Here is a 22,451-nt window from a genome sequence, read left to right as displayed (position 1 = left end):
AGGTTAAACATTCCTTTTGAACAACCGTTTATCCGTAAAAACCCAAGCGACTCGATACTCTACTCGAGCGCTACGTGTTGCTTCTGATCGTGAAGAAGCCCTAAGTACATCATTGAGTTTAAGTGGCAGCAAGATACCCCTGGACGTACGAATTTTTTGCTTGTTTGAGGCCTACCTTTGCCCTATATGCCACGTTCGTCTTGCACTCTGAATGTCCGAGTTCGATGCCCAGGACAATCATTATTAGTGGCAAAAAACCCTTGGCGTAATATAGGCGAAATTTCCTGAGTATTTCTGATAGGCTCACCTTCTCTGCAAGTTGTGTCGTGAGACACGCCTTTCCGACTCGGTGATAAAAAGAAGTAAATCAGCACACAATATTTCGTAAAAAATATAAAAAAATTTTTTATTAAATTATAATATAATATTAATATAAATAGCTTTGTTCCTTTACGCGAAAGAATCTTCAAGTTGTACCTCTTTTACTCGAATAGTGTTCCTTCACTTGATATAATCACATAATTGATATGAGAGTAGTTCACAAATTTTTACTACTTTTGCCACTATTACCATTTTTATAAGTAAACGGACAGAACAAATATTCTACAGATTATCCCTTTTAAGGATTCAACATCACATTTTTGCGTATAAACTCCAATAGATCCTCTCTGCTTGAATTTTGATTTACATAACGTATCGTGGCCTCATCTTTGTGCTTTTTGGGTATAAAGAAATGTACCGGATAAGAGTCATAGGAGTATTCCAAGGGTATGGAATTATGTTTAGCATCAATTTTCACTAGATCCACATTCATTTGCTTAACTTCCGCAGCCAATTCATCTAATGTATTTAGAATTTTAGATGCATCCTTATAACCGGGCCAGTAGACGGTTAAAAATATATCCCTTTTAGATTTTTCAATATATTTTCTTAGATTTTGGGCCACACAAGTTGTTACCTCTCCTTCATTCCTACTACTTACAATCCAGTGTTGGGAACGGAAAGAAAAAACATCGTAGCGACAGTAGGCGTAAAAATGTAAAGAAGTTACCGTGGGGAAATCTTCAATTTGAAATGTGAATTTCTGGCGATTAAGGGCAAATACTTGAGGTTCGTTGACAACTTCCAAGGCGTGGTGATCAAAATATTTGCTATACCATTTTGGATAGATGATATCAATATTTTGCAGCTGACCTATATAATAAAGGACACCATAACCGGAACATGTTGCCGAAATTTGATACAGTTTTTGCAGTATTTCCAAATAATAGTTTATACCATTCCGTTTGAAATTCATAAAATATATAATGCAACCATGTTGTGGTGGTGTCGTAGTGAGATTTTCACGATTTTCCAAAAAACCTATGGTTGCGGGATAATTTTCTAGGATGTAATTCGTAAGGTCTTCAAATGTCACCACCTTACCATCTGCTGGTAAGGTGAATGGTTTATAGCGTAGTTTAGCCAATTCCGCATTTCTCAATGTAATCCCCTCGGCTCCCATATTATCTTTTATGAAATCTCGTACATTTTCCGTATCTCTGGCGCCTCTGTTGTAGTGTACAAAATTCTCCTTATCATTGTGGGCTATAAAAATAATCGTCGGATAACCAAAGACTTTATATTTAAAATCCACAAAATTCTTATCCGCATCAATGTAAATAATGTCCACATTTGACGCTTGGAATTCCTGGGCAATTTCTTCATAATTGGGTTCATATTTTTGATTGTATTCATCATCAGGTCGGTAGTCACCCATGCCCGCAACAAGTAGTACATCTTTGTTGGATTGTGTTATCATTTCCTGAAATGTCAAATGGACACATATTTTTACTAAGTAGGTCTTCGTTTCTTCCTTGGGTGGGGGTTGTGATTTATACAAGCTTCCATTTAATAAGTTTTCACACAATTCCCTCAGAGTCTCCAGCGTATTATAGGCATCAAAGTGTTCATAAATCTCCTTGTTGGCATTTATGGCATAGACGTGGATATTCTCATCTTCTGGACTTATACAAAGAGAGAAATGATCCATTGGATTAACATGAGGATCAATGATGTCCAAATCAATTTTATCGGCGGCTATTATTTCCACTTTTTCTCCATATTCCAAGGATAACTGATAGAGGCGATCCAGCTTATCGGTGTGATAGTAACACTTTTCGCGGAAATAATTGAAGGCAATAATAATTGGTTTTTTGATTTGATGGAAAGCTGTTCGATCCAATATTTTGATTTTATTTTCACATTTTACGGCAACATATTCTTCAAAATCCACAAATTTTGTAGCAGCAGCAGGTGTTGGTGGTAATGGTGGTGGTTGTGGTATTGGTTTTCTATTCCTCCAACTTGTATAGTCGTATAAATCGAAATCAATATTTGATTCATAATCTAAACTTATTTCTCGAAATTTTTTAAACTCTTCTTCGATAGCGTTGTCGGTTGTTGTATCTGCCATATTGGCGCTATTTTTCTTTGTTGATGTTTTTTCCACCGCTAATCAAAGAGAACTGTTATCGAGACATTTGAATTAGACTCATTATTTACTGTAAACAATTTGGTAGGATTCCGGAATAATTTCATTTACCATCGAATAAAAACAAGCTTTTGTTTGCAATTAGTTGTGAAATTTGGTTTATAGAGAGCTTTACATTTTTACCAATATATGTAGATGCGGGAGATAAGGCCTGCTATAGTCACATTCTCTCTTCTTATTAATCTTGAAATGGGGTAGGTCCTGTAATATATTATATACCCTACCCCACTGTGCGGTAATTCATAGGTTATGCATTAAGGGCCATTATTACATGTGTTCTTTTACTATCGGATGGATTTGAAAATGCAAAATAAACTAATTTGTAGGCATTAAAAATATAATTTTCACATTTAAAGTTAATGACAAGGAGCTCCTCCTTGAAATTCAATCAATACTTTTAACTTTAAGTTAACCGGAACGCTATAAATCTGTTCGGTAAATTCTAGCTATAACAAAAGGAGACTTATAATAATGGGGGTATGTTTAATAACGACATACACTTAAAACAACATACATACATTCATATGTTCTTCTCAAACTTCCCGGCAAACCAATCGTACCGACATCCTAACGAAATCGGTACGAAATTCGAACGCCACGTCCGATGTCGGATCCGAAATCGTAGAGATATCTTAACGAACGTTATATGAAGTGGTAGACATAATTTCAGAACAAATTCGGATCGAAAATCCTTTGGGGAATTCGAAAGGGGAACATTTGCTTCCGAATTTTCTTGCAGATTTCTGAACGATTTCCGAATAATATCGGATGTACTTTCTGATTTTTTGTAAAGATTTCTGAAGGAAACTTTTTTTCTGAAGCTTTTTTTATTGACCAATTTTTATTTGTTATGGTTTTTAATGGAAGAATGCAATTTCAAACGTTTCTAATGATTTTCACCTGTTGTTATCATTTTGTAGTTATAATGGAACAATGTAAATTTTGTGTACGAATATGCTGAGTCTATCAGCACTAGCTTGCATTATTATATGTTGCATTTATATTTAAAATACTTAAAATTGTATATGCGAATTATATAACCAGCCACTTTGTTTTTTTTTCTATAACAAAATTTAAATGAAATCAACTCCTTCTTGTTAGTTGTTAGATACATACACAAAGTGACGGTTGTTATGCGAAGGAAAATTTGTTTCCTAATTCGTATCGAAATCCGAAGAAAAACATTGGTATATTTGAAGGTAAATTTATTTACGAAATCGTAAATTATAAAGAAATCTGAACGAATTCCCCCACGAAAAATTGTATAGAAATCGTAACGAAATCTAAACTATTTTACTTCCGAAATTGTTCAGATGTGTCAAATGTGTATCCCACATTTGGTTTGCTGTGTTGTTATGCTCCCATGCAAATATGTCTTTGAAAAAAAGTATCAGCCAGCTTTGCCGACAGAGATATAATATCCTAGAACAGACGGCAGCGTTAATTTGCGTTAACTGACTTAATTCAAATTGATTCGTGTATTATCCACATTCTTAATGTACAAAATCAAACTGAATTTAAAATTTTAAATTTAAAGGGCATTTAGGTATTTCAATATGGCAATACGGAAGAAGAGAACCCATATTCATGGAAGTCCCAATTTACATTAGGCGAGTTTACTTGCGGCAATTTTTCTCGTTCCTTTTTAAACTTGCCTCTTGCGTTTCTTTTTATTTTTGTTCTTGCGTCCCATTTTTACGTGTCTTATTTATCATTGCCGAAAAAGCGTTCCCGTACACAAAAAAGTTGTAAAATGTTCACTTCTCTTTAAACAAAAATGGCGCTGAATGAAGCTATCTTTAAAAACTTTTTATACATACGACAAATTTTGGGCGAGTAAAAAAGTAGTAACATGGTTGCCGGCGTCTGATTGGCTGATACGCCGACTTTGACATTTGTTCCAGTTTTTTGACGTATTTTCCATTTTTCCGTTCCCGAACTATTTCAAAAAAACTTTTGTGTGAGAAAAATTTTTTGCAGTTCTCTCTTTTACGAGTTTTACTATTAAAAAGTACGGGAACGAAGCTTAGAAAATAATGGAAATGATAATCAAATGTTCTGTGGATCAAATAGCATCCACACTTTGCAAGAGAACGGAGAAACTTGGTCAGATGGCGGAAAAATGAAGCAAGATAGCACCAAAACTTTTCAAAAGAGAACAGTAATACTAAAATTTGCGAAGTACAAAAATAACCTGAAAAGTAATTTTGTGGAACAAAAAAATTATCACTTTTCAAAATAGCTACTTTGCGATTCTCATAGTTTTTACAGAATTCGACTTTTTGAAGGCTCGATATCTATGGAACTGTCAGTAAAAAAAAACTGTAAATATACTACAGTGTTTTCCTGATGAGCTGCATTACCACAGCAAAAACTACAGGAAATCAAAAAACACTTTTTGAAAAAGTGTCCGATTTTACTCAGAAATCCCAATATCATTTATAGGGTCTCCGACGAAAATTTCGGAATCAACCTTATTCTGGACTTAAATTCGCTGTGAAATTTTTCGCTTTCCCCTTTCGACTTATTCCGGACAACATTTCACAGTGAATTTTTTCGCATTCCCTCTTTCACGTTATTCTGATTGATTTTCGAATGTGGAAAAATTCGCCAACAGTGAATATTCCGTATTCTGAATGAAGAGGAAGAGGGAGATTATGAGACCAATTTTTGAACAAATTTTCGCCAGTAATTTGAATGGGATTTGATAAAAAAATGTAAGTACGAAACCTATTTATATGAAAAATACGACTATTAATGTTTGTTTGCATATTAAATTATTAATGTTATGCTCTGTTCCAGTACCTGCAAGAAGCTACTATTTGGTCTGTTCCAGTACTGCAAGAATCTACTAATTTTTACTATTTTTTCCGATAACATAAAGGGAAAAATGTTATCGTAGTAAAAAGTAGTAGCTTCTTGCAGGTTCTGGAACAGAGCAATTTTTTACTACGATAACATTTTTTCCTTTATGTTATCGAAAAAAAAGTAAAAATTAGTAGATTCTAGCAGTTCTGGCATTTTGCATTTTCAGGTCAAAAAAAAAAAATAAATAAATAAATAAATAATAATAATAATAATAATAATAATAATAATAATAATAATAATAATAATAATAACAAATAAAAAACAACTAGAAATCCTGTTGACAACGATGCAGGTTCACCCAGGTATTGCCCGTGGTATGTACAACGGCAGTAAAGATGATTTAAACCGTGTTTGGCGCAATTTGGAGCTGGAATTAAATTCAGCAGATCCACCGACTAAAAATATTGCTGAGTGGAAAAAGGTGTGGAATTATCAAAAAAGATATGTGCGACAAAAAGCGGCACATAATCACAAGATGGCGAATGGAACGGGAGGTGGGCCCGTCAAGAATATAGATTTTCTGCAATTGAGGAGGAGATTTATAACTTAATAGCCATGAAGGAGTCTGTTGAAGGTGTAGCCAAGAGTTTCGGATTGGGAACCTCCTCTTCCCAAAGAAGTGTGAAAAGAAAATGAACCTCCTGAGTTGGCGGATATAAACATTGAGAACTACTTTGATGAGATTGACCAGGAAGAAGTTGTTCAAGAACCTACGCCAAAGAAAATGAAACCGTCAACCAAAAGCCCGGCGCCATCAACATCACACACAGACATATTGAGCGAGGGTCTCTCTCTTTAAAAAAATATGTTGAAAATTATGGAAGATCAACAACAGAACCAAAAAAAAAAAAAATTCATCGCGCTATAGAACGTCTTCATAGTTTAAAGAAGGAGGAGTTAAAGGAGCAGAAGCGTCATAACATCGCGATGGAGCAACTTCGGATAAGGGAAGTAGAAGATAAAATAGAGAAGAATCGATGACTTTTGGAATTGGAGGAGTTAAAATATGAAAAATAGAAAAAAATTTATGAAGCAAAGTGTAATGAAATAATGGACTGTGTTTTTTTTTAATTTTTTATATTTTTTTTAATAATTTCGTGATATTAAGGTATGCTATAAGTATTTGCCATATTGGCTTATTTATATTGGATGTAATATGTGAAGTGAAAAATGAAATAAAATGTAAATTAATTAATGTTCTTATAAGGTATTTCCTATATTAGTCCTGATATTTTGGGCAACAGATAAATATTCGGATGTGGCTATCATCTGGAAATTGTCCTCTTGATTATTTGTGTTATTTGAAATAACTAAATTTTCCACAGCTGTGTTGCATTTGAAATGAAAGCAAATGTTGTGCAAAGCACAACAAACATTTGTAATTTTAGCAACCTTTTTTTGGGTTGTAATGCAATTCTCTTGCTCCTAGAATACACCTACATCGGTTGTTTAAAACACCATTAGTACGTTCGATAACATTTCTGCACTTGGAATGTATTTCATTGAACTTCATATTTACAGATCTTTCTTCTGGACATCTGTGAGGTGTCATCAGCCAGGGCTCCAGAAGATGATTATATATATTTAGTTCTATATTCAGTTATTGTTAAGTTGATATATATATATATATATATATATATATATATATATATATATTTACCAAGAAGCCAACAATTCCTTTCACCTCTCAAATATTCTTCCTCTAAATGTGCACGTAATTCACTAGATCTCCATATAAATGAATCGTGACATGCACCAGGATGGGAGGCATCGACATATAGAATTTTTAATTCGTGATCGCAGACCTATAAAATGTAATCAATATTCTATTATGGTTATTTTGGGGTCTTTTAGTCTTAGTCTTACCAACATTACGTTCAAGCTGTAATATCCTCTTCTATTGTAGTATAAATGACTATTCATAGATGGGGCAATAATGCGGACATGCGTACCATCGATACAACCCATGACACCAGGAATACCATGCTTCCGAAAGAGATTTACAGCAATATTCCGTTTTTCCGCCTCCGCTTTGCAGAAGTTAATCCATCTGGGACGCAGATGCTCTTCAAAAATATTTATTACTTCGGTCAATACTTTGCTTAAACTAGATTGAGCTATTGAAACGTCTGAATCCTTTCCAACGCCTTGTTGGTAACCTCCTTCAGCAAAAAAGCGCAACGCCGCGCTTGGCTTAATTACGGGGAATATACCAAACTATTTTTGTTGACCTTGAATGTTCGAAGTTAGTATTTGAATGCGGGTTTATTTACTCTATAATATTGTTGAAACCTGGAAGTCAATTTGTATAAATAATATTCGTAGTTTCTTTAATAATATATGTATGTATGTACTTACAAAGATTCAGGCATCTCAAGTGGACCACTAGCATCTTGAAGCGTTCTTCTAATAATTCCTTGTTCCTTTGACATTGTTCAATGTTTACAGTCTCTACCATCATCCAAAAAGCCATATTAGCCATTTTATTCTATTATTTGATAACTTTTTAAACAAATTTATTAATTTTTCTATTTTGGCATCAAAACAAACACTTGCTGAACGTAAACAGCTGTTTCACATGTCGTATATGTTGCCACACAATATAACTAAATTACCTAAATAGCAATATGGCACCATTTAATTTCTATTTACGAAAGTTCGAAATAACATCTCACATTTTTTGCTTCTCGTTCTTCTATTAAAATATGGCGGGAAAGTTAAAGCGAGAAATTGTTCACTAGTGAGTTTTTTTCATTGGCGAATATCGAGAATAAGGGTAAGTATAATTATTGAAAGAATATTTTTTGTCGAATCACCTTATGTGAACGATTTTATCTTATATTAATCTCAAACTAATTAAAATATGATTCATATGTATAAGACCAATAAATATATTGTGGGTTCAAAATGTTCAGATGGTATTCTATGTGTGTAGGAAATATAAAGTTCGACCATGTCGCACATAAAAAAGTTTCTTCCACTTGTAAACTTAAAAAATGAGAACCATGCTTTTTGGCTCTTTGCTCTCTCTCTCTCTTTTCACAACAAATAATTTCACCATTATATCTCAAAGCTTTATTAATTAAATTTTATTCCACATATGCAATAAAAATCAGAAACAACAACCAGTACTTGCCAAAATACCGGTGAAGAGAGAGCCATCTCCTATATTAGAGAACGTAATGGAGGAAAGTGATACGGATATTAATACCGATGAACTGGAATTATTCAAAGAAGTTTGCATTGACGAAAGCGATAACGACGATGATGACGAGTTTCTTGATGTGTTTAGAAAAACACCATCGATAATACCCCGCCAACCGGCTGATTTCCATGAAGAATATATCGATTTCCAGCAATATATTGAAGAGAAATGTGAGAATAGAATACGCATTTTAGATCGTTTAACATTTCCGAAAATTCAACGACCAATTTTCATTGCCTTTAATATTTTTCGTGAAAAATGTTACCATCACACGAAATGGTTGGATTTTATCTACGAATTGACATTAAAGTATGGACATGACATTGAATTTATTGCCGCCGATCTAAGTGATATTGATGTTATATATGTTATATATCCCACGAGAAATCCTATTGATTTCTTTAGTTTTTGGTCCAGACCAGGTTATGAAAGTCTTAGGGTTTATGTAATGGACAAAAAGAAGAAAATTTTCGAATATCTTAGTGGCAATCCGACAGTGGAGAATTTAAGTGAATTGTGTGAAAAGTTATTGAGAGGTGAATTGTATATATCACAGCCAATACCGGAGGAGGGGATACACGATAGTTTGGTTAAAATTTGTGTCCACTTGAACTACAATGAATTGGTAGAGGAGAGCAGTAGGGATGTGTTACTTATTTTTGGTCTAGGAGACTATCAGCCTAAACAAGAATATCATCCCGATTATGAGTTATTGGCAAAGGAATTTTCTTCCTCAAATCTTGATATTGTCTATATGAATGGTGATAAAAACTATGTTCCCTTTAAATACAATATTAAAGCTTATCCATCGATACTTTTTATACCACACCAAGATAAAGAGGAGTTTGTGGAATTCAGAGAGTATCCATATGATACTGGCACATTAAGAACTTTCCTCAATGAACAGCTGGGACCCCAAGGCAAACGATTAAGGCAAGAACAAATAATGAAAACAAAATACAAACCCCTAAAACTGCCAAAAGATATAGAAATTCCCTATAAGGAACTGGAACAATATGTTAGTGAAAACTTTGGCAAATCATTTCAACTATTACAACCTCAAAACTTCCCACACTCACGAAGATGTGCCATCATTTATTTTATGGATTTCCAAAGAAATGGTGTGGCATTTTATGAAGAATCCCTGCAGATATTACATCAAGTGGCAGAAACCCGCCAAAGTTCTTTTTGTGATTATTTAATTGCCGATTTACAAGATTTGGAGGTTATGTATCCCAAGTGGTATCACAAATATCTACATTTGGATTTGGTGGCTACAACAACTGCACAACCACATGTTTTTGCCATTGATCGCGCTCATCATTCCTACAAAGTAGACGAGTTTAAGTCAATATTATCCATATTTCATTATTCCTACAGTTTAACCTATAATCGTCACTATTATTCCCAACGCAAGGGAACTTGCATTACGATTGATCGTATCGTATCCTGTGTTGCCGATAACTTAAAATCCTATATTCATCAATCGAAAAATAATTTATTTTTAACCGTTTACTGGGGAACATATGAGGAATCTTCGAGAATTTTAAAAGTTCTAAAGGAAGTTGTTGCCGATTTGAAGTTTTCTAACATAAGTTTTATTATAATTGATGCCAAATTGAATTTTATACCTTTGGAATTTACTTACGACAAATATCCCGTACATTTTCTTATACCGCGTTGTAATAAAGAAGATGGAACTTTGCGTTATTTCTGTCCAAATCAAAGTAAAGAAGAGTTATTGGAATTTATACAACAAAATATGAATGTAATTAATGAAATGAAATGTTGTTAAAGTTTTTAAAATAATAAATCTCAAAAATTCTTAACAAAATTATGGTTATTTTACTACTTTATCCCGGATGCCAGTAAACGTCTTTAAAAAAATCCGCGTTTATAGGCCTCTTTGCATGTCTGTAAAAGTCTATAAAAAAACCCACGTTTTGTCCAATTTAAAAATCCACGTTTGCTGAGCTCTTTGGAGGTCTGTAAAATCTTTTAAAACTCCACGTTTCCTGAGTTCATTGAAGGTCCGCTAAAGTCTTTAAAAAATCCACGTTTCCTGAGTTCCTTGAAGGTCTGCTAAAGTATTTAAAAATCCACGTTTGCTGAGCTCTTTGGAGGTCTGTCGTATTCTTTAAAAATCCACGTTTGCTGAGCTCTTTGGAGGTCTGTCATATTCTTTAAAAATCCACGTTTGCTGAGCTCTTTGGAGGTCTGTCATATTCTTTAAAAAATCCACGTTTGCTGAGCTCTTTGGAGGTCCGTTAAAGTCTTTAAAAATCCACGTTTCCTGATTTCCTTCAAGGCCTGTTAAAGTCTTTACAAATCCACGTTTCCTGAGTTCCGTGAAGGTTTGCTAAAGTCTTTAAAAATCCACGTTTCCTGAGTTCCTTGAAGGTCTGCTAAAGTATTTAAAAAATCCACGTTTGCTGAGCTCTTTGGAGGTCTGTTATATTCTTTAAAAAATCTACGTTTGCTGAGCTCTTTGGAGGTCCGTTAAAGTCTTTAAAAATCCACATTTCCTGAGTTCCTTCAAGGTCTATTAAAGTCCTTAAAAATCCACGTTTCCTGAGCTTCTTGGAGGTCTGTAAAAGTCTTTAAAAAGTTAACGTTTGCTGAGCTCCTTGGAGGTGTGTTAAATTCTTTAAAAACTACACGTTTGCTGAGCTCTTAGGAGGTCTGTTAAAGTCTTTAAAAAATCCACGTTTGCTGAGCTCTTTGGAGGTCTGTAAAAGTTTTTAAAAAATCAATGTTTGCTGAACTCTTTTCAGGTCTATTAAAGTCTTTAAAAAGTCCACGTTTGCTGAGCTTCTTAGAGGTCTGTAAAAGTCTTTAAAAAGTCCACGTTTGCTGAGCTTCTTAGAGGTCTGTAAAAGTCTTTAAAAAATCCACGTTTGCTGAGCTTCTTAGATGTCTGTAAAAGTCTTTAAAAAATCCACGTTTGCTGAGCTTCTTAGATGTCTGTAAAAGTCTTTAAAAAGTCCACGTTTGCTGAGTTCCTTGAAGGTCTGTTAAAGACTTTAAAAAATCCACGTTTTCTGAACCCTATGGTGGTCTGTTGAAGTCTTTAAAAGATCCAAGTTTCCAGAGGTCCTTCTAGGTATGTTAAAGACTTTAAAAAAATCCACGTTTTCTGAGCTCTATGGTGGTCTGTTAAAGTCTTTAAAAATCCACGTTTCCTGAGTTCCTTCAAGGTCTGCTAAAGTCTTTAAAAATTCCACGTTTCCTGAGTTCCTTGAAGGTCTGCTAAAGACTTTAAAAAAACCACGTTTACTGAGCTCTTTGGAGGTCTATTAAAGTCATTAAAAACTACACGTTTGCTGAACTCTTTAGAGGTCCGTTAAAGTCTTTAAAAATCCACGTTTCCTGATTTTCTTCAAGGCCTGTTAAAGTCTTTAAAAATCCACGTTTCCTGATTTTCTTCAAGGCCTGTTAAAGTCTTTAAAAATTCCACGTTTCCTGAGTTCCTTGAAGGTCTGCTAAAGTCTTTAAAAAATCCACGTTTACTGAGCTCTTTGGAGGTCTATTAAAGTCATTAAAAACTGCACGTTTGCTGAGCTCTTTGGAGGTATGTTAAAATCTTTAAAAAATCCACGTTTGCTGAGCTCTTTGGAAGTCTGTAAAAGTCTTCAAAAAATTCACGTTTGCTGATCTCCTTGGATATCTGTTAAAGTCTTTAATAAATTCAAGTTTGCTGAACTCTTGGAGGTCTGTAAAAGTCTTTAAAAACTACACGTTTGCTGAGCTATTTGGAGGTCTTTAAAAAATCTACGTTTGCTGAACTCTTTGGAGGTCTGTTAAAGTCTTTTAAAAATCCCCGTTTCTTGAGCTCTTTGGAGGTCGGTTAAAGTCTTTAAAAAATTTACGTTTGCTGAGCTCCTTGAAGGTCTGTTAAAGTCTTTAAAAAATCCACGTTTGCTGAGCTCTTTGGAGGTCTGTTAAAGTCTTAAAAAATCCATGTTTGCTGAGCTCTTTGGAGGTCTGTTAAAGTCTTTAAAAAATCCACGTTTGCTGAGCTCTTTGGAGGTCTGTTAAAGTCTTTAAAAAATCCACGCTTGCTGAGCTCTTTGAAGGTCTTTTAAAGTTTAAAAAAAATCCACGTTTGCTGAGCTCTTTGAAGGTCTGTTAAAGTCTTCAAAAATTCACGTTTGCTGAGCTTCTTAGATGTCTGTAAAAGTCTTTAAAAAGTCCACGTTTGCTGAGTTCCTTGAAGGTCTGTTAAAGACTTTAAAAAATCCACGTTTTCTGAACTCTATGGTGGTCTGTTGAAGTCTTTAAAAGATCCAAGTTTCCAGAGGTACTTCTAGGTATGTTAAAGACTTTAAAAAAATCCACGTTTTCTGAGCTCTATGGTGGTCTGTAAAAGTCTTTAAAGCTCCACGTATCCTGAGTTCCTTGAAGGTCTGCTAAAGTCTTTAAAAAATCCACGTTTCCTGAGTTCCTTGAAGGTCTGCTAAAGTCTTTAAAAAATCTACGTTTCCTGAGTTCCTTGAAGGTCTGCTAAAGTATTTAAAAAGACACGTTTGCTGAGCTCTTTGGAGGTCTGTCATATTCCTTAAAAAAATCCACGTTTGCTGAGCTCTTTGGAGGTCCGTTAAAGTCTTTAAAAATCCACGTTTCCTGAGTTCCTTCAAGGTCTGTTAAAATCCTTAAAAATCCACGTTTCCTGAGCTTCTTGGAGGTCTGTAAAAGTCTTTAAAAAATTAACGTTTGCTGAGCTCCTTGGAGGTCTGTAAAAGTCTTTAAAAAATTAACGTTTGCTGAGCTCCTTGGAGGTGCGTTAAATTCTTTAAAAACTACACGTTTGCTGAGATCTTAGGAGGTCTGTTAAAGTCTTTAAAAAATCCACGTTTGCTGAGCTCTTTGGAGGTCTGTAAAAGTTTTTAAAAAATCAATGTTTGCTGAACTCTTTTCAGGTCTATTAAAGTCTTTAAAAAGTCCACGTTTGCTGAGCTTCTTAGAGGTCTGTAAAAGTCTTTAAAAAGTCCACGTTTGCTGAGCTTCTTAGAGGTCTGTAAAAGTCTTTAAAAAGTCCACATTTGCTGAGCTTCTTAGAGGTCTGTAAAAGTCTTTAAAAAGTCCACGTTTGCTGAGCTTCTTAGAGGTCTGTAAAAGTCTTTAAAAAGTCCACGTTTGCTGAGCTTCTTAGAGGTCTGTAAAAGTCTTTAAAAAGTCCACGTTTGCTGAGCTTCTTAGAGGTCTGTAAAAGTCTTTAAAAAGTCCACGTTTGCTGAGCTTCTTAGAGGTCTGTAAAAGTCTTTAAAAAGTCCACGTTTGCTGAGCTTCTTAGAGGTCTGTAAAAGTCTTTAAAAAATCCACGTTTGCTGAGCTTCTTAGATGTCTGTAAAAGTCTTTAAAAAGTCCACGTTTGCTGAGTTCCTTGAAGATCTGTTAAAGACTTTAAAAAATCCACGTTTTCTGAACTCTATGGTGGTCTGTTGAAGTCTTTAAAAGATCCAAGTTTCCAAAGGTCCTTCTAGGTATGTTAAAGACTTTAAAAAATCCACGTTTTCTGAGCTCTATGGTGGTCTGTTAAAGACTTTAAAAAATCCACGTTTTCTGAGCTCTATGGTGGTCTGTTAAAGTCTTTAAAAGATCCACGTTTCCAGAGGTCCTTCTAGGTCTGTTAAAGACTTTAAAAGATCCACGTTTCCAGAGGTCCTTCTAGGTCTGTTAAAGACTTTAAAGTATTCACGTTTTCTGAGCTCTATGCTGGTCTGTTAAAGTCTTTAAAAATCCACGTTTCCTGAGTTCCTTGAAGGTCTGTTAAAGTCTTTAAAAAATCCACGTTTGCTGAGCTCTTTGGAGGTCTGTTAAAGTCTTAAAAAATCCATGTTTGCTGAGCTCTTTGGAGGTCTGTTAAAGTCTTTAAAAAATCCACGTTTGCTGAGCTCTTTGGAGGTCTGTTAAAGTCTTTAAAAAATCCACGCTTGCTGAGCTCTTTGAAGGTCTTTTAAAGTTTAAAAAAAATCCACGTTTGCTGAGCTCTTTGAAGGTCTGTTAAAGTCTTCAAAAATCCACGTTTGCTGAGCTTCTTAGATGTCTGTAAAAGTCTTTAAAAAGTCCACGTTTGCTGAGTTCCTTGAAGGTCTGTTAAAGACTTTAAAAAATCCACGTTTTCTGAACCCTATGGTGGTCTGTTGAAGTCTTTAAAAGATCCAAGTTTCCAGAGGTCCTTCTAGGTATGTTAAAGACTTTAAAAAAATCCACGTTTTCTGAGCTCTATGGTGGTCTGTTAAAGTCTTTAAAAATCCACGTTTCCTGAGTTCCTTCAAGGTCTGCTAAAGTCTTTAAAAATTCCACGTTTCCTGAGTTCCTTGAAGGTCTGCTAAAGACTTTAAAAAAACCACGTTTACTGAGCTCTTTGGAGGTCTATTAAAGTCATTAAAAACTACACGTTTGCTGAACTCTTTAGAGGTCCGTTAAAGTCTTTAAAAATCCACGTTTCCTGATTTTCTTCAAGGCCTGTTAAAGTCTTTAAAAATCCACGTTTCCTGATTTTCTTCAAGGCCTGTTAAAGTCTTTAAAAATTCCACGTTTCCTGAGTTCCTTGAAGGTCTGCTAAAGTCTTTAAAAAATCCACGTTTACTGAGCTCTTTGGAGGTCTATTAAAGTCATTAAAAACTGCACGTTTGCTGAGCTCTTTGGAGGTATGTTAAAATCTTTAAAAAATCCACGTTTGCTGAGCTCTTTGGAAGTCTGTAAAAGTCTTCAAAAAATTCACGTTTGCTGATCTCCTTGGATATCTGTTAAAGTCTTTAAAAAATTCAAGTTTGCTGAACTCTTGGAGGTCTGTAAAAGTCTTTAAAAACTACACGTTTGCTGAGCTATTTGGAGGTCTTTAAAAAATCTACGTTTGCTGAACTCTTTGGAGGTCTGTTAAAGTCTTTTAAAAATCCCCGTTTCTTGAGCTCTTTGGAGGTCGGTTAAAGTCTTTAAAAAATTTACGTTTGCTGAGCTCCTTGAAGGTCTGTTAAAGTCTTTAAAAAATCCACGTTTGCTGAGCTCTTTGGAGGTCTGTTAAAGTCTTAAAAAATCCATGTTTGCTGAGCTCTTTGGAGGTCTGTTAAAGTCTTTAAAAAATCCACGTTTGCTGAGCTCTTTGGAGGTCTGTTAAAGTCTTTAAAAAATCCACGCTTGCTGAGCTCTTTGAAGGTCTTTTAAAGTTTAAAAAAAATCCACGTTTGCTGAGCTCTTTGAAGGTCTGTTAAAGTCTTCAAAAATCCACGTTTGCTGAGCTTCTTAGATGTCTGTAAAAGTCTTTAAAAAGTCCACGTTTGCTGAGTTCCTTGAAGGTCTGTTAAAGACTTTAAAAAATCCACGTTTTCTGAACTCTATGGTGGTCTGTTGAAGTCTTTAAAAGATCCAAGTTTCCAGAGGTCCTTCTAGGTATGTTAAAGACTTTAAAAAAATCCACGTTTTCTGAGCTCTATGGTGATCTGTTAAAGTCTTTAAAAATCCACGTTTCCTGAGTTCCTTCAAGGTCTGTTAAAGTCTTTAAAAATTCCACGTTTCCTGAGTTCCTTGAAGGTCTGCTAAAGTCTTTAAAAAATCCACGTTTACTGAGCTCTTTGGAGGTCTATTAAAGTCATTAAAAACTACACGTTTGCTGAACTCTTTAGAGGTCCGTTAAAGTCTTTAAAAATCCACGTTTCCTGATTTTCTTCAAGGCCTGTTAAAGTCTTTAAAAATCCACGTTTCCTGATTTTCTTCAAGGCCTGTTAAAGTCTTTAAAAATTCCACGTTTCCTGAGTTCCTTGAAGGTCTGCTAAAGTCTTTAAAAAATCCACGTTTACTGAGCTCTTTGGAGGTCTATTAAAGTCATTAAAAACTACACGTTTGCTGAGCTCTTTGGAGGTATGTTAAAATCTTTAAAAAATCCACGTTTGCTGAGCTCTTTGGAAGTCTGTAAAAGTCTTCAAAAAATTCACGTTTGCTGATCTCCTTGGATATCTGTTAAAGTCTTTAATAAATTCAAGTTTGCTGAACTCTTGGAGGTCTGTAAAAGTCTTTAAAAACTACACGTTTGCTGAGCTATTTGGAGGTCTTTAAAAAATCTACGTTTGCTGAACTCTTTGGAGGTCTGTTAAAGTCTTTTAAAAATCCCCGTTTCTTGAGCTCTTTGGAGGTCGGTTAAAGTCTTTAAAAAATTCACGTTTGCTGAGCTCCTTGGAGGTCTGTTAAAGTCCTTAAAAAATCCACGTTTGCTGAGCTCTTTGGAAGTCTAAAGTCTTTAATAAATCCACGTTTGTTGAGCTCCTTGGAGGTCTGTAAAAGTCTTTAAAAATCCACGTTTGCTGAGCTCTTTGGAGGTCTGTTAAGTCTTTAAAAAATCCACGTTTGTTGAGCTCTTTGGAGGTCTGTTAAAGTCTTTAAAAAATCCACGTTTGCCGTTTTGCCGCCGCTTCTCAAACTTCTTATGCCATGGAAGGGTCTCTTTGAAAAAATTGGTGAAGAAAGCTCCTCAATATACATACATATGTATGTACATTGTATGTATGTACATAAAATTACCCCCCATACCAAATGCGGATATTATTCGAATGTCCGGCACAACTTTCGAAAACGATATCACATTCGAAGGATTGGCAAATGTTTTTCGGGTGTACACAAGCACGTTGTTCTTTTGTTCGTCAAAAGTTCGAAAACGATATCATTTTCGAACATTTGGTGAATGTTTTTTCTTCACAGGAAAAATTGTTTCGAGAAACATTTTTTTTACTTTGGATTTTGTTTTGTTTTCAAAAATAATTTTATTCAGCTTGTAAAAAATTCCCATTTGCTTTTTTCAAATAATTTTGATATAAATGCTACGTATAATATAAACAATAAGTGTTGATAAAGCAAACATATGGGTTGCCAAATACAAGACAACAATGTTTATCAACAGTTACACATCAAATCGCAAACATAACAAAGAAATAAAGACGAAGAAGGCACAACACAGAAACATCAAAGAAACTCCACCAAAAATGTTTTTCGCCACTATCGTAAAAACTATCGTCAATCATTCGCTAATAATATTATTAATGATATTCGAAATCGAAGGATTTCCTGCCACAAACTGAGCGACGAGTGAATCGTTTTCAATTCATTCTCGTGTGTCGTTCTCGAACAAAATATCCGCAAAACTATCGAGAAACATTCGCAAGCGATATCGTTTGCGATAGCAATGGTATGGGGGGTACATGCAATTCAAAAGCTTTTTCTTTATCTCTCGACTTGTTTGCCAATATTTATTGCACGAAACTGTATCAGTATCAGTTGTCTTTCATTAACGGCCAGAATACAAAAACAGCGCTAAAACCCCCAACAACCATTATGGACAATTCGAAAATTGAAGAAGAACAAGAAATTGCTATTTCACAACAAAAATCCATTGAAAATGTCGACAAGGATCCAACTAAAGATACTCAAACACCGAATTCTAGTACAAAATCCGTTCGCAAGTATTCACCCGCCAGAGCAGCACCACCACAACTACCACCAAACAAATATCAAAAAGATTTTGTGAATTATGTGCGGGCATATTATCAAAATAAATTTAAACTTTTGCATCGTTCCACCTTTCATGAAATCCGCAAACCCATCATTATAGCCTTTAATCATTTCCAAGAATTCTGGAATAAACATTATAGAGATATGGAAATACTTTATACTTTATCGAGAAAATATGGAACTCGTATTGAATTTATAGCTGCTGATATAATGGATATGGATTTATTATATACAAACTCAAATCCAATGGATTTCTTTTCATATTTGGTAAATCCTCAGGATGAAAAGCTAAAAGTATTTGCCATAAATGAGAAGAAGTTGATTTATGAACATTGCGAAGCCGATAGTACAGTGGAAACCCTGAAGGAGTTGTGTGATAACTTATTAAATGGAAGTCTTTATAAGTCCCAAGAAATACCGCCACCAGCAATTGGAGATAATGCAACGAAATGGGTAAAAACATGTGTCCATTTGAATTTTGAGGAAATGGTATTGAAATCCCTCAAAAATATTTTACTAATTGTGGGTCTTGGAAACTATTTACCCAAGGAAAAGCATGAACCAAATTATGAACAACTTGTCCAGGAATTTCAAGATTCAAATGTGGAAATTGTGTACATAGATGGTGACAGGAATTATGTCAATTTTGAATATGGCATTGTACGCTATCCAACCCTAATATTTATACCACAAAATGATAAAAAGCATTTTCTACATTATTTGCGAGGTTCAAGAGATACTGAAAATGTACGTGATTTCATAAAGACCAATATTGACATACAAAACGGTGCAATGTGGAGAAGCCAGGAATTGGATAAATTGAAATACCAACCATTTACACTACCTCCAAAACAACCCTCATTCTTCCTCTATGCAGATTTGAAAATATATGTGCAACAAACTTACTCCAAATCTTTTGAATTTTTGGTGGATCATAAACAAATAATTAATAAAAAAAATCACTATATCATATATTTTATGAATTTCAGGAAAATGGGTGTCCGCCATTACCTGGAAACCTTGCGGAAATTACATCAAATTGCCACCAGTAACTCATACAGTATTTTCTTGAAGTTTCTTATAGCAGATTACACAGAATTGAATATTATATTTCCACAATGGTATCACAGACACATCAATTATAAAGAACTTCTAAAGTCTTCCCAGCCCTTGGTTTATGCCATAGACCGAAGGAGATGTATTCACAAAACTGATGACTTCTCCAACGTTTCTTCCCTATTTTATTTTGCACAAAATTTGTATAATGGCAATTTGTTTTATACCCAACTTATATCGGTGTGTAAATCATGGTGTAAAGATCCAGTGAAAACATGTGTTGCTGAAAATTTTCAAAAACATTTAAAATTGGCTAAACAAAATATATTCTTAACTATTTATAAATCAATTCGTGACGAATGTCATCCAATTTTAAACATTTTAAATGAAATAGCAAACGAAGTGAAAAGTCTGGATGTGGAATTATGGGTATTGAATGCCCAATATAATTTCATATCTCAGGAATATTCCCATCATTCGTATCCTGTTCACTTTTTTATACCAAAATCGAAGAGAAATGAAAAGATTGTACGTTATATTAATAACAATAGTAGTAAGAATGAAATATTAAAATTTATAAGGGTGAATGTTAAGAAATGTTCTTAAAATACAAAATAAAATAAATATGTATTTTATGATAATGTTACGATTGATTTAAGTAAATTGTAGCTTAAAATTTAATTAAGCATTTAGTTTATTCCTATCAGTTTTGCATCAACAACTATTACTGCAGTAGTAAGAATGAAGTATTGCAATTTATAAGGATCAATGTTAAGAAATGTTCTTAAAATACAAAATAAAATAAATATGTATTTTATGGTAATGTTACCATTGATTTAAGTAAATTTAGATGATTTTGTGTTAATTTAAGAATTTGAATTGTAGCGCAAATTTTAATTAAGCATTTAGTTTATTCCTATCAGTTTTGCAACAACAACTATTACTGCAGTGTGGTGTATTTCAAAAGTTATTTCAAACGCATGGCAACACTGTTTCTATGTTATAAATTCTCTTTCTATTAATGTATCTTTTGTACTAATTAACTATTCGCTACATATTTAGTAACAGCCATTTTACTTACTAGTTATCATTAACGTGTGCACTTCGATTTCAACCATCAAACATATCAAAACGTTCGACTCCATTTTTATATTCGATTTATATTCAACTTTGTCGTTATAGCATTAATTGAATAAAGCATTATTATTTAAACTTATTAAACGTGTGCTTCTTTTCAACTTAAATATACAACATGTAGTCATGAAATTATAACTTAATTTAATTTACAATCTTTACTTAACTAATTTTTTTTGTACTCTCTCTTCTTTCTCTCTGATTCATTTTGACTATTCATTTATGATTCTACGTTGTGACGCCATTGTAACCCCACGTACTCCCTTGTAAGGGAATGATACTCAAACTGTCGTAGCCGACTTCGGAAATCAGGCAAATGTTTTGGAAGTGCTACGTAACACTAAAAAATTAGCCGGTACTCAAATTTCAGTGGACAGAGACTTAAACCCAAGAAGACAAAGGAACAAAGTGGCAATGTTACTGATCAGAAAAGAGATCCTAAATGAGTCCAAGAAGTACAAAATCGTTGTAAGAGAAGATCGAATGAAAATCGTAGGCAAATGGTTCACCTGGAACGCGCAAAATAACCTAATCTGTGGCAGAGAGGAAGCTGAAGCAGTACTCAAGAACTTATATGGCGAAGAACTAACTGTCACATCCTTCAACACAATCTTTGATAAAATCAGTCCAAAAAACTAGAGTTCATCCATGCCAATCAAAACCTTAAACCTATTAAAATAAATAATAACCACAGAAAACTTAAAATTATATCATACAATATTAAGGGGTTAGCTAATAAATACCTTTATCCATTACTGGAAACCCATATAACCATGGAAAATACAACACAAGCAGAGAAATACTTCCCTGGCTTCCATATATATTGGATAAGCGCTACAAAAACTAGTCGATACCGTAGATCAATTGGTGGAATTATGGTTGGAGTGAAAAGGTGTTTGTCAAAACAAAATATTATCCACGAGTTTATAAGTTCAGACGACACATCGCATTTGTCCATCAAAACTGCACATTCCACATTAAGAATAGTCCCAATTTACTTAAGAACAGCAAACTGAACCAGTGACTTCTCTAAAGTTAAAACTTTCGTTGAACAGTCAATAGCCGAAAATCTAATACCATAAGGAGACTTAAATATACGTATCGGCAACATTCAACCAGACATTGTGCCACTCTATAGGAAACTTTTTATGGCTGGAACAGATGCAAGAAAATCTAAAGACAATGAAGTTAATACAAGGGGCCGTTTATATCTGGATTTCTGCAACGAAAATAATCTAATCGTTCTTAATGGACAGACGGTAGGCGATGAGGATGGCAATCTCACATGCCATTGGGCTAGAAAAAAGTTTTTGAACATTTACGTAAATTTCGGAAGACTAGCAACGTAGGGGATGGAAGATACCAAGCAACGGTCCTGACCGGCTTTAACATGGCAAAGCCCAGGATTTATCTTGGTCCCTCTTTCATCTCAAGTGGACACTGACCTCCCCGTGGTGTCACCTGGGGAACTGCCATTAACATCCGTTAAAGGTAGTGAGCTAACATGTGCCGCGCGTTCACCCATAATAACGTTAAAAACTTGGGTTTGGGCGTCGGGTTAGTAACCCTCCCCTAGAAAAAACAGCCTACTATGAAAAAACGAAAGAAAAGAAAAACAAACCCCTCTAAAGTTGACGAACCCCGCAAACGTTTTAAGGACCATGATCTGCGAATCTGCACCTGGAATGTTCGCACTCTTTATAGAGAAGGTGCAGTCTTCGCATTGGCAGACGTACTTGAAAAGTACAAGGCCGATATTACTGCCATACAGGAAATACGATGGATTGGGAAAGGCGTCACAACAACACCTGAAGGTGACGGACTGTATTATAGCTGCCATGACGTAAAGCATGAGTTTGGTTGCGGATTTGTAGTTAGTCGGAGACTAAAACACCTGGTATCCAGCTTCACCCCAGTGAACGAAAGACTTGCTGCAATTCGAATAAAAGCTAAATTCTACAACATCAGCTTTATTTGCGCTCATGCTACCACTGAAGAAAAGGACGAACAGACCAAAGATATATTTTACGAGCGCTTAGAAGAAACATATGACCGTTGCCCTGCCCATGACATTAAAATCATTCTAGGCGATTTTAATGCCAAAATTGGAAAGGAGAATATCTTTGGCCCAACAGTCGGGAAATTCAGTCTCCA

The 22,451-nt window shown here is 34.6% G+C and overlaps 1 protein-coding gene across 1 annotated transcript in view; it reads right to left on the bottom strand.

Annotated features, from left to right (window-relative positions):
* The window catches only part of LOC141394836 (uncharacterized), a 149,845-nt gene that overhangs the window by 68,662 nt on the left and 58,732 nt on the right, over positions 1 to 22,451 (bottom strand). The window lies entirely within an intron of this gene.

The sequence above is a fragment of the Musca autumnalis genome, unplaced genomic scaffold, assembly GCF_047663935.1.
Source record: "Musca autumnalis isolate F117 unplaced genomic scaffold, ASM4766393v1 scaffold_1, whole genome shotgun sequence".
Taxonomy (NCBI): domain Eukaryota; kingdom Metazoa; phylum Arthropoda; class Insecta; order Diptera; family Muscidae; genus Musca; species Musca autumnalis.
The sequence above is the reverse complement of the archived record's forward strand: the minus strand, read 5'-3'. Positions and strand labels throughout refer to the sequence as shown.